The sequence below is a fragment of the Gossypium hirsutum genome, chromosome A03, assembly GCF_007990345.1.
Source record: "Gossypium hirsutum isolate 1008001.06 chromosome A03, Gossypium_hirsutum_v2.1, whole genome shotgun sequence".
Lineage (NCBI taxonomy): Eukaryota > Viridiplantae > Streptophyta > Magnoliopsida > Malvales > Malvaceae > Gossypium > Gossypium hirsutum.
The window spans coordinates 25155151-25165364 of NC_053426.1; the positions used below are offsets into that span (position 1 = coordinate 25155151).

General features: G+C 38.3%; 1 non-coding gene across 1 annotated transcript; it reads left to right on the plus strand.

Moving 5' to 3' along the window:
- Positions 1–9005: 9005 nt before the first annotated feature.
- Positions 9006–9113, plus strand: LOC121227771 (small nucleolar RNA R71). The gene has a single exon (XR_005925294.1). It is a non-coding gene; the product is annotated as a small nucleolar RNA R71 (small nucleolar RNA).
- The last annotated feature ends 1101 nt before the right edge of the window (positions 9114–10214 follow it).

The window sequence follows — 10214 nt, forward strand, 5'->3', positions numbered from 1 at the left end:
GTGACTCCGGTCTAATATAGCGGAAATCTTCAGGGCTGTTCTGGTGTAGCCCCAAATGTAGCAGAGTATTGGTTGGAGGCTACTGAGTGAATAATGGATGACCTTAACCGTACTGTAGAACAAAAATTAAAAGGAGCAGTGTCTTTACTTTGAGATAGGGCCTACCAATGGAGGCTTACTGTGAGAGGGTACGCAGGTCAACCGTTTGACATGGGATTTCTTCAAAGCGGTCTTTTCAGGGAAGTATGTGGGAGTAAGTTATGTGGACACCCGAAGGAAAGAATTTTTGAACTTGACCTAGAGGAATAAGACTATGGCAGAGTAAGAGGTAGAGTTTCTATGATTGAGTTGGTATGCTTGCGGGATAGTCGCAACTGAGTACGAACGCTGTGTGCGGTTCGAGGATGGCCTCTAAGATGAGTTACGTGTGCTAATAGCTCCGCATAGGGAGCGAGACTTTGCTGCCCTTGTTGAGAAAGAAAAAATTGCTGAGGATGTGAAGCGCTCTAAGCGCCAAAACCACGAGAAAGATAGGGGAAGAAATAACAGGAATTTTAGACCCTCAGGTTCTTCTGGAAGGCCTATAAAGAGGGCCAGATTTGATGGGCCAGTCCAAGCGGTTCCTATTATTGCTGTAAGACCATAGCGTTGCGCTGACTGTGGGAGAGCTCACCAGGGTGAGTGTTGGAAACGAATTGAGGTGTGCATCCCGTGTGGGTCCATGGATCATCAGTTTAAAAACTGTACTCAAAGGCCTGTTCAGATGCAAGCTGCAGGTCAGCGCAATGTTCAGCCAGGGAGAGCTGGTCAGCAGCCACCGAGAGGCCATGGACAGGCTAGGGATGGAAATGGTTTGGGACAAGGTCGTGGAGTACCGGGTAGAAGTGCTGGTAACACTGAGGTAAGACAACCAGCGTTGGTCTATGCTGTTCATCGCTGAGAGAATGCTGACGCCCCTGACATCATAACTGGTACGTTCCTGATTTATAATGTACCATACACTGCATTAATTGATATTGCGTCTACACACTCGTATGTTGCATGCACTGTGTCTGGGACGCTGGGTATTCAGTTTAAAAATATTGTTAGTGAGATTACTGTGTTGAGTCCGCTGTGACAGTCAGTTAGAGTGAATAAGTTGTTCAGAGACGTGCCCCTAGAGGTCCAAGGGGTTGTCTTTCTGACAGATTTGATGGAACTTTCATTTGGGGAATTCGATATTATATTGGGCATGGATTGGCTAGTGAAACACCGTACGAAATTGGATTGCGCTACTAAGCGTATGGTGTTAAAGCCTACTGAGAATGAGGAGGTGACTATGATAGGGGAGCGAAGAGATTATCTGTCTAACGTAATTTCAGCGTTAAGGGCCGTGAAACTGGTTCACAAGGGTTGCGAGATGTTTTTAACTTATGTCAGCATTTCTGATTCTAAAGGTCTTTTTGTTGGAGATGTCAGAATTGTTAAGGAGTTTTCAGATGTATTTCCTGAAGGCCTTCCTGGGTTACCTCCAAACCGTGAGGTCGAATTTGGTATTGAGCTCCTACTTGGAACAGCTCCAGTGTCCATTGCCTTTTATACAATAGCACCAAAGGAGCTGGTGGAGTTAAAGGCTCAAATTCAAGAGCTACTGGACCGATGATTCATTCGACTGAGTGTGTCCCCATAGGGAGCACCAGTGTTATTCGTGAAGAAGAAGGATGGATCCATGCGCATGTGCATCCATTATCATCAACTGAACAAATTGACTATCAAGAACAAGTATCTTTACCGAGCATAGATGATCTGTTTGACTAGCTACGAAGAGCTTCGGTTTTCTCCACGATAGATCTTTGATCTGGGTACCATCAGCTAAAGGTTAAGGAGGCTGATGTGTATAAGACTACATTTAGGACTCGTTATGGTCACTACGAGTTTCTAGTGATGCCATTTGGGTTGGCGAATGCACCAGCTACTTTTATGGATTTAATGAACTGAGTATTCCAACCTTATCTGGATCAGTTTGTAGTTGTGTTTATAGATGACATCCTAGTGTATTCAAGAACCGAGGTGGATCATGATGCACATCTTCGAATTATTTTACAAATTCTGAGGGAAAAGCAGCTTTACACAAAGTTTAGCAAGTGTGAGTTCTGGCTTCGAGAAGTGACATTTCTGGGTCACGTGGTGTCTGTCGAGGGAATTAGGGTTGATCCTCGAAAAATTGAAGCCGTATTAGATTGGAAACCACAAAGACGGTATCTGAGATTTGAAGCTTTCTGGGTCTAGCTGGGTATTACAGACGTTTTGTTGAGGGGTTTTCACTGATTGCTGCAACTCTGACTAAGTTACTGCGTAAAGGGGTACAGTTTAATTGGACTGATAAGTAGCAAGAGAGTTTTGAGAAATTGAAGAAAGTTCTGACTGAGGCCATTGTTTTAAAACAACCAGAGTCTGGGAAGGGATTCACTATCTACAGTGATGCGTCGCACATTGGATTGGGTTGTGTGTTGATACAAGAGGGTAAGGTGGTTGCTTACATATCTCGTCAGCTTAAGCCTCACGAGGCGAATTACCCCACTCACGACTTGGAGTTAGCTGTGGTGGTTTTCACACTAAAGATTTGGAGGCATTACTTATATGGTGAGAAGTCTATTATTTACACAGATCATAATAGCCTCAAGTACCTCCTTACTCTGAAGGAGTTAAACCTTAGGCAATGAAGGTGGATAGAATTGCTTAAGGATTATGATTGTTCAATTGAGTACCACCCTGGTAAGGCTAACGTAGTAGCTGATGCACTGAGCCGTAAGGTTGTATCTGATTTGAAAGCAATGTTTTCTAGTCTCAGCCTGTTTGATGATGGTAACTTGTTGGCTGAGCTTCAAGTGAGACTGACCTGGACTAATCAAATTAAGGAGAAGCAGTTGTTGGATAAGTCATTGGTTCCTCGTTTCTGATTAGTTGAGAGTGGAGAGACTGCGGATTTTGGGCTAAATAGTGAGGAAGTACTATGTTTCCATGGGAGAGTTTGTGTACTGAGGGATTCTGATTTGAGGCAACCTATACTGTAAGAAGCACATAGTAGTCCGTGTGCTATGCATCCTAGCGGGAATAAGTTATATTGATATCTTTGTGAGCTGTACTGGTGGCCAGGACTTAAGCACGAGGTTACTAATTTCGTGAGTAAGTGATTGACATTTGATCGCGAGGTTTCATGATAGGTTTTAAATATTTACAATTACTCATTCTTGAACTAACTATTATCGCGATGTAGGCAAGTGTACCTATCGAACAGTAGTATAGTTTTAGCAAGACCTGATTGTCAAACCCAAAGGAAATAAAAGTACTAGTAATGACTGTCTTTTTATTATCTAGCCTAAGAATAAAGAGGTTTTATTTTAATTAACTAATTATCTAAACTAAGAACTCACAGAGAAAAGAATTGAGGAATTGCTTTTGGGAAAATCGATTGAATGAAGACAATACCTAAGGAAAAATCCACCTAGACTTTACTTGTTATTCTGGCTCCAAATCAGACGATTTATTCAATCAATGTAACACCCCTAACCCGTATCCGTCGCCGAAATAGGGTTACAGAGTGTTACCAGTACATACAGAACATTTACAGATTAATCGAAACATTACTATTCACTTTTTGAGATCATATATACATATAATGACCTTTATTTAGGCCCTCGAAGCCCAACATGAACATTAAAATCAAGTCAGAACTTAACCGATTTCTCATAAAATTATTCGCTTAATTTTTTTAAAAATTTTACTTGTGAACAGTACCCACATGCCCGTGTGATGAGGCCGTGTGGATTCCACAGCCCTTGTGGCTTGGGACACGCCCGTGTCCCTTGTCCGTGGAGCTTTCTGTTTATGACATCATCATCAATTTAGGGGCACACGGCCACATCGCACGCCCGTGTCCTAAAGTCGTGTTCCATACACGGCTGAGATACACGGCCGTGTCTCTGCCTGTGTGGTCAATACCTAAGTTGTTTTCCAAGCCTTGGTCAACCTTAATATCTTACACACTCATACAAAATAAAAAGCATATAACATGGTATTCATTTAATGATTAAACATTCTTAATTAAACTACAAACATAGTATTTGTATGTCATCATACATGTATCTCTCATACTCATTTTACCTTGTCTATTATGGTACCACTTATACTTTTATACCATGATTATCATCTTACCAAATATTTTAAGCTTAATCATCAAGCATTCATAGTTAAAGCTAGATCATATCTTCATAAAATACCACATTTTTTATGCGCAGAATAAAATACTTGCTTGAGACATTTCAATCCAACTTCATACCCAACAAGCATCATATTGAAACTAGTTATATATATACATGTCATGATATGTATCATTCTCATACTATTTTCTTATAAACATATATCATTTATTTTCCTCCTCCTCCTCTCCATTACACATACTTAATGTATAGTATTTCACAATTTTCTTATTAATGCTCACATCAAGCTGTTCACACGAGTCATAGTCACTCAATTATTTATAATTCGAGCTACAGAGCTCCAAATTAAAAATCGTAAAATTTACCTGAAACTAGACTCACATATCATTCCACCATAAAATTTTCAGAATTTTTGGTTTAGCCAATTAGTATAGTTTATTCATTTAATTTTCCCATCTTTCACTATCCAACAGTTCTGACCTCTCTTCACTAAAAATTAATTATATCAAAGTATAGAACTCGAATAATGTTCCCATTGATTTCTATTGAAAATAGACTCATTAAGGATTCTAAGCATATAAATTTAAGCCTCAAAAAACTTTTCTCCAATTTTTGGTGATTTTCATTCTGACCTTATCTCAGAAAATTCATTATATCTCATAATTTACATTTCAATTGCTTACACCGTTTCTTCTATGAGGAACTAGACTCAATAAGCTTTAATTCAATATTTTTTTCATCCTCTAATTTGATTTTTACAATTTATGGTGATTTTTCAAAGTTAACCTACTACTGCTGTCCAAAACTGTTTTAGTTCAAGATGTTTATTACCATTTTTCCTCTAAATTTCATAGGTCATGCAATTCAGTCCTTGCTCAATTAGCCCATCTATTAAGCTAATTTTTCTCAATTAACATTTTATTCCATCATTCTAAACTATTACACAACCTTTGAAAGTCATAATTGAATTGAAAATTTGCCTAACTAGAAAAAGTAATTAAACATCACTTGAGTACAAGTGAGCTTCTTCTCAAAAGATGGAATTTAGATACTGCAGCTCAACAATACCGAATTACTACTAATATGTAAGTATGAATTTTTTTTTGGAACAAGTCAGCTACATAAAAGAACAAAACATAGCTAAGCAATTAGTTCAAATCAAATCTCAACAAAAATATGGATCAAATTAGGGGATTTCAACAATAATGGTTTATGGGTTAATATTGAGGGTAAATCAATTAATGGCTTGTTAGGCTCAAAGGGGTACACTAAGGGTTAATTATGAAGGTAGGCTTTTGTGGAGTGAGTGGGTTAAACCTAAGTGACTTTATCATTTTGACATATCCACTCAAATGGTGTGGTCTTGACATGCATAATCAAGCAAGTTCTAGAATAACGATTCAATACTGACGCACTCAAAGCAACAATAAAAGTGAGCATGAGAGAAATGATAGATGCTCTAAAGGCCCAAAATCTCACAAAAATTATGGCTTTTTGATGTTTAAACCTATGAATTTCAACTTAAGATAATACCTAAACTTGGGAAAAACAACCTAAAAGTTTTTAATTCTTCAAAAATCAACTTATTATGCTTGATTCCCTAATGTCTTAAGGTTTAAACACTCAATGCATAAATGCCTATGTTTTAATTCAAGACATATCAATAAAAATGATAAATTAATTAAAAATTCATTCTAATAGTGATATAAATGATTTACATGAGAATAAGACACAATTCAGGGATTTCTAATGATGATATAAAAGACCCCCCAGACATAAGATGTACATTGCCCTCAATGTACAAAGATAGATATAATGAAAAAGATAGATTTATAATAATAAGATAGGGAGGGAAGTTAAACTTTCTAAATGATGAATGAATTCCTTGAACTGGAGTTTTGGAGGATAATCGGCGTGAGAGTGGAGGAGGATACTCCGGTGGTGGTAGAGGTTCATTAGTCCATAAGTCCTGCACCAAAAGAATATTATATCTAGTGGTAGCTATGGTCGTGGTCGATCAGGACATAACAGTCGTGGAGAACCTTTCCCGAGGGAGTTTTTAGTTCCTATGCGAAGATGAGCTTTGGAACTCTTTCTGACTGTGATCAAATCAGGAACTCTTTAAGAGGTATACTGAAGTATAATTACTCGTGGTGAAATAGCCAAAGAATAAAAATTTCAAAAATTCAGGATAAAATAGTATTAAAAGGAAATAAAAAAATAATTTCAAAATATAGAGATAAAAATAAAACAAAATAAATAATACGTATTTTTAGAGAAATTGGGGCACACGGTCGTAAGGCACGCCCGTGTTCCCCAATTTTTTGCCCGTGTGATTCGCGAATTTTGAATTTGGGCGCGTCTGACATTTGGCCCACGCCCGTGTTCCTTGGGCGTGTGGGTGCACACAGCTGTGTCGCACGGCCGTGTCTGCCTTCATTCACTTCTCCCACGCCTGTGTATGTAGGCCCACGCCTGTGTTAATCTGACAGGTTCGACCACGGGTTTTAGACACGGGCGTGGCAAATGCCCGTGCTATTTTCTCAGGTTCAACCACGATTCTATGACATGGGCGTGTCTCATGCCCATGTTGTTTTGGCAGATTTGCCCATGGTCCTAACGCACGGCCGTGGTGACTTATCGCATCCCGTGTTGGGGAAAATTTCGCCCTGTTTTCACACGGCCTAAGGCACGCCTGTGTGCCTGGCCTTGTGTGCTTAGAAAGCCTGCGTTCCATGAGTCAGTTAGTATGTTAGATGTTAAAACTAAAAATTAAAGAAATTATTATTAGTGCTCGGGTTATCTCCCGATAAGCGCTTATTTATAGTCTAAGCTCAACTTACCTCTCTGGTGAATGGCCATAGTGGTTCAAGGAGTTTATACTGCTCATTCCTGCTATGAATCCCATCAAAATAAGGTTTTAGGCGGGTATTGTTTACTTTAAAGGTGTCAAATTTTGGATGACTTACCTCGACTGTACCAAATGGGAAAATACTAAGTACCATAAAAGGAATTTCTTCATTCGGTTGGGTAATGTCAATGTGAGGATCTGCGGCATCTAATGAAACTTTATCTCCAACCTTATGTTGATTTGGTGAGGCATTAAGCTCGTTCTGGCATGTTTTGGTTTATCGTGTTTTCTAGGTTTAAATGTCAGCCATTCATCTAACTCCTCGATTTGTAACATTCGTTCTTCATGTGTAGATTCTTTGTTGTGGATTGAACATTGCTGATGTGTGTCCTTCGAACTTATTTCCTACAAAATAGGTTGCACTGCATGATCAGTCTTAGTAGAACAATTTGTACAATCACCTTCAATTTTCAATGTGTTGTTCGGATTGCGAGTTTTAAGGGTGATTGTTTCGTCTCCTACACGAAGTGTGAGTTCACCTGTGCCAACATCAATAATTGTTCTAGTAGTTACTAAAAGGGGTCTTCCCAAAATTAAAGGAACATTAATGTTCTCTTCTATGTCTAAAACAACAAAATCAACTGGGAATATAAATTTGTCAATTTTAACGAGTACGTCTTCAATGATACCCTTAGGAAATCTGACAGTTTTATCTACTAATTGAATGCTCATCCTTGTTTGTTTGAGTTTCTCTAAACCTAGTTTCTTAAACAATTTGTAAGGCATAATATTGATACTAGCCCCTAGATCAGCCAACGCTTTATTAACATCTAAACTACCAATTAAACAAGGAATCATAAAACTCCCTGGATCTTTTAGTTTGTTGGGTAGCTTATTCTGATGAATGGCTGAGCAAACCGCGTTCAGCTCCACATGCGACCTTTCATCTAACCTTTGTTTATTTTCTAGAAGCGTCTTTAAAATTTTGACTGCGTTCGGCATCTGTGAAAGTGCTTCAATAAACGGTAGGTTAATATGTAGTTTCTTTAAAAGTTTAAGGAATTTACCAAATTGTTCATCTGAGTGGTCTTTCCTTGTCGCATTAGGGCATGGCACACGAGGTTTATATTCTATACTTACCACTTTTTGTTCATTTTGGCTTACCTCATTCTTACTTCGTTACCACCGGTTCTAGCCTTGGTTTTGCAACTAACCCTTCCTCATCTTGAATGGAAATTGCGTTGAGTTGCTCCCTTGGGTTAAATTCAGTGTTGCTTGGCAGGCTACCTTGTGGTCATTCGGAAATCAACTTGGCAAGCTATCCAATCTGAGTTTCGAGCCCTTGGATTGATGCTTGTTAATTTTTGAGTGCCGTCTGGTTATTCTAAAAATGAGTCTCAGACACTGAGATAAATTTGGTTAGCATTTCTTCAAGGTGCGTATGGTGGTTGCTGAAAGCCTAGAGGGGGTGGTGGTTTCTGATTTCCTTGGCCTCCCCATGAAAAATTTAGGTGATTCCTCGAACCTGCATTGTAAGTATTGCTATAAGGATTTTTTTGAGATCGAGGATTATTACCCATGTAATTTAACTGCTCGTTCTCCATGTTGTGGCCATAAGGTGGGTATTCTGAATTGCTCGATCCACCTCCATTTGCTTCGCACTGCATTACTGGGTGAACCTGTGAAGAACTAAGAAAACCATCAATTTTCTTATTCAAGAGTTCTACATGATTAGAGAGCATGTTGACCAAATCGACGTTATAAACACCGGTTGTTTTCGTTGGCTTTGTCCTCATGACTTGCCACTGATAGTTATTCAGTTACATCTCCTTTATAAATTCATAGGCATCTTCAGGTGTTTTATTATTGATGGTTCCGCCAGCAGTTGCGTCAACTATTGTCAAGTCGAACGATTCAGGCCATTATGAAAAGTTTGAACCTGTAGCCAAAGTGGTAACCCATGGTGAGGGCATCTTCGCAAAAGGTCTTTATATCCCTCCCATGCATCGTAGAGTGTTTCTAAATCCATCTATACAAAAGAAGAGATATCATTACATAATTTCTCCGTTTTAGCTGGTAGAAAATATTTTAGTAAAAACTTTTCGATCATCTGTTCCCAAGTACTGATTGACCCCCGTGGTAACAAATTCAACCACTGTTTAGCTTTGTTTCTCAAAGAAAAAGGGAATAACCGAAGGAGAATGGCGTCATCAGAAACGCCATTAATTTTAAATGTATCACATAGTTCTAAAATGTTTGCTAAGTGCACGTTGGGGTCTTCGTCCTGCAAACCATCAAACTGAACAAATTGTTGTATCATTTGAATTGTGTTAGGTTTCAGTTCATAAGTATTTGCAGCTACAGAGAGTTTAACAATGCTCGATTCAGTTCCTGAGCAGGATTCTGATTTACTGGATTAACAATAATCGCAGGAAGTATTAGGTTTTCCTGATTTTCAGCCATCTCCTTGGTTGTGGTTTGAATATCGTCCTCTTGCTCGTTCCCTGTGTATCTTAAGCTTCGCCTTATTTCTCTTTGGTTTCTGTGAACTGTGCGATCGATATCACTATCAAAAACTAATGGTCTTGACGGGTTTCTTCTAGTCATAAACTACAAGAACGTGATAGAAAAAAGGAAAAAGAAGAATTAGTAATAAAAATTAAAAATAAAGTAAAAGTAAATGGCTACAGTAATAAAAATCGAGTGTTCCTAATATCTTAGTTCCCCGACAACGGTGCCAAAAACTTGGTACGTGATATTCGTGACAGGTTTTAAATATTTATAATGAATCATTCTTGAAACTAACTATTATCACGATGAAGGCAAGTGTACTTATCGAATAGTAGTATAGCTTTAGCAAGACCATATTATCGAACCCAAAGGAACTAAAAGTACTAGTATCAACTTTCTTTCCATTATCTAGCCTAAAAAATAAAAGGGTTTTGTTTATCTAACTAATTAATTAAACTAAGAAATCACAGAAAAGAAATTTGGGGAAAATACTTTTTAGAAAATTCGATTGATTAAGACAATACCTAAGAAAAATCCACCTAGACTTCACTTGTTATTTGACTCTAACTCAGACGATTTATTCATTCAACTTATTCCGTAAAGATCCCTAAGTTATATTATTATCTCTCTCTCGACTAATAACGTCTAACCGT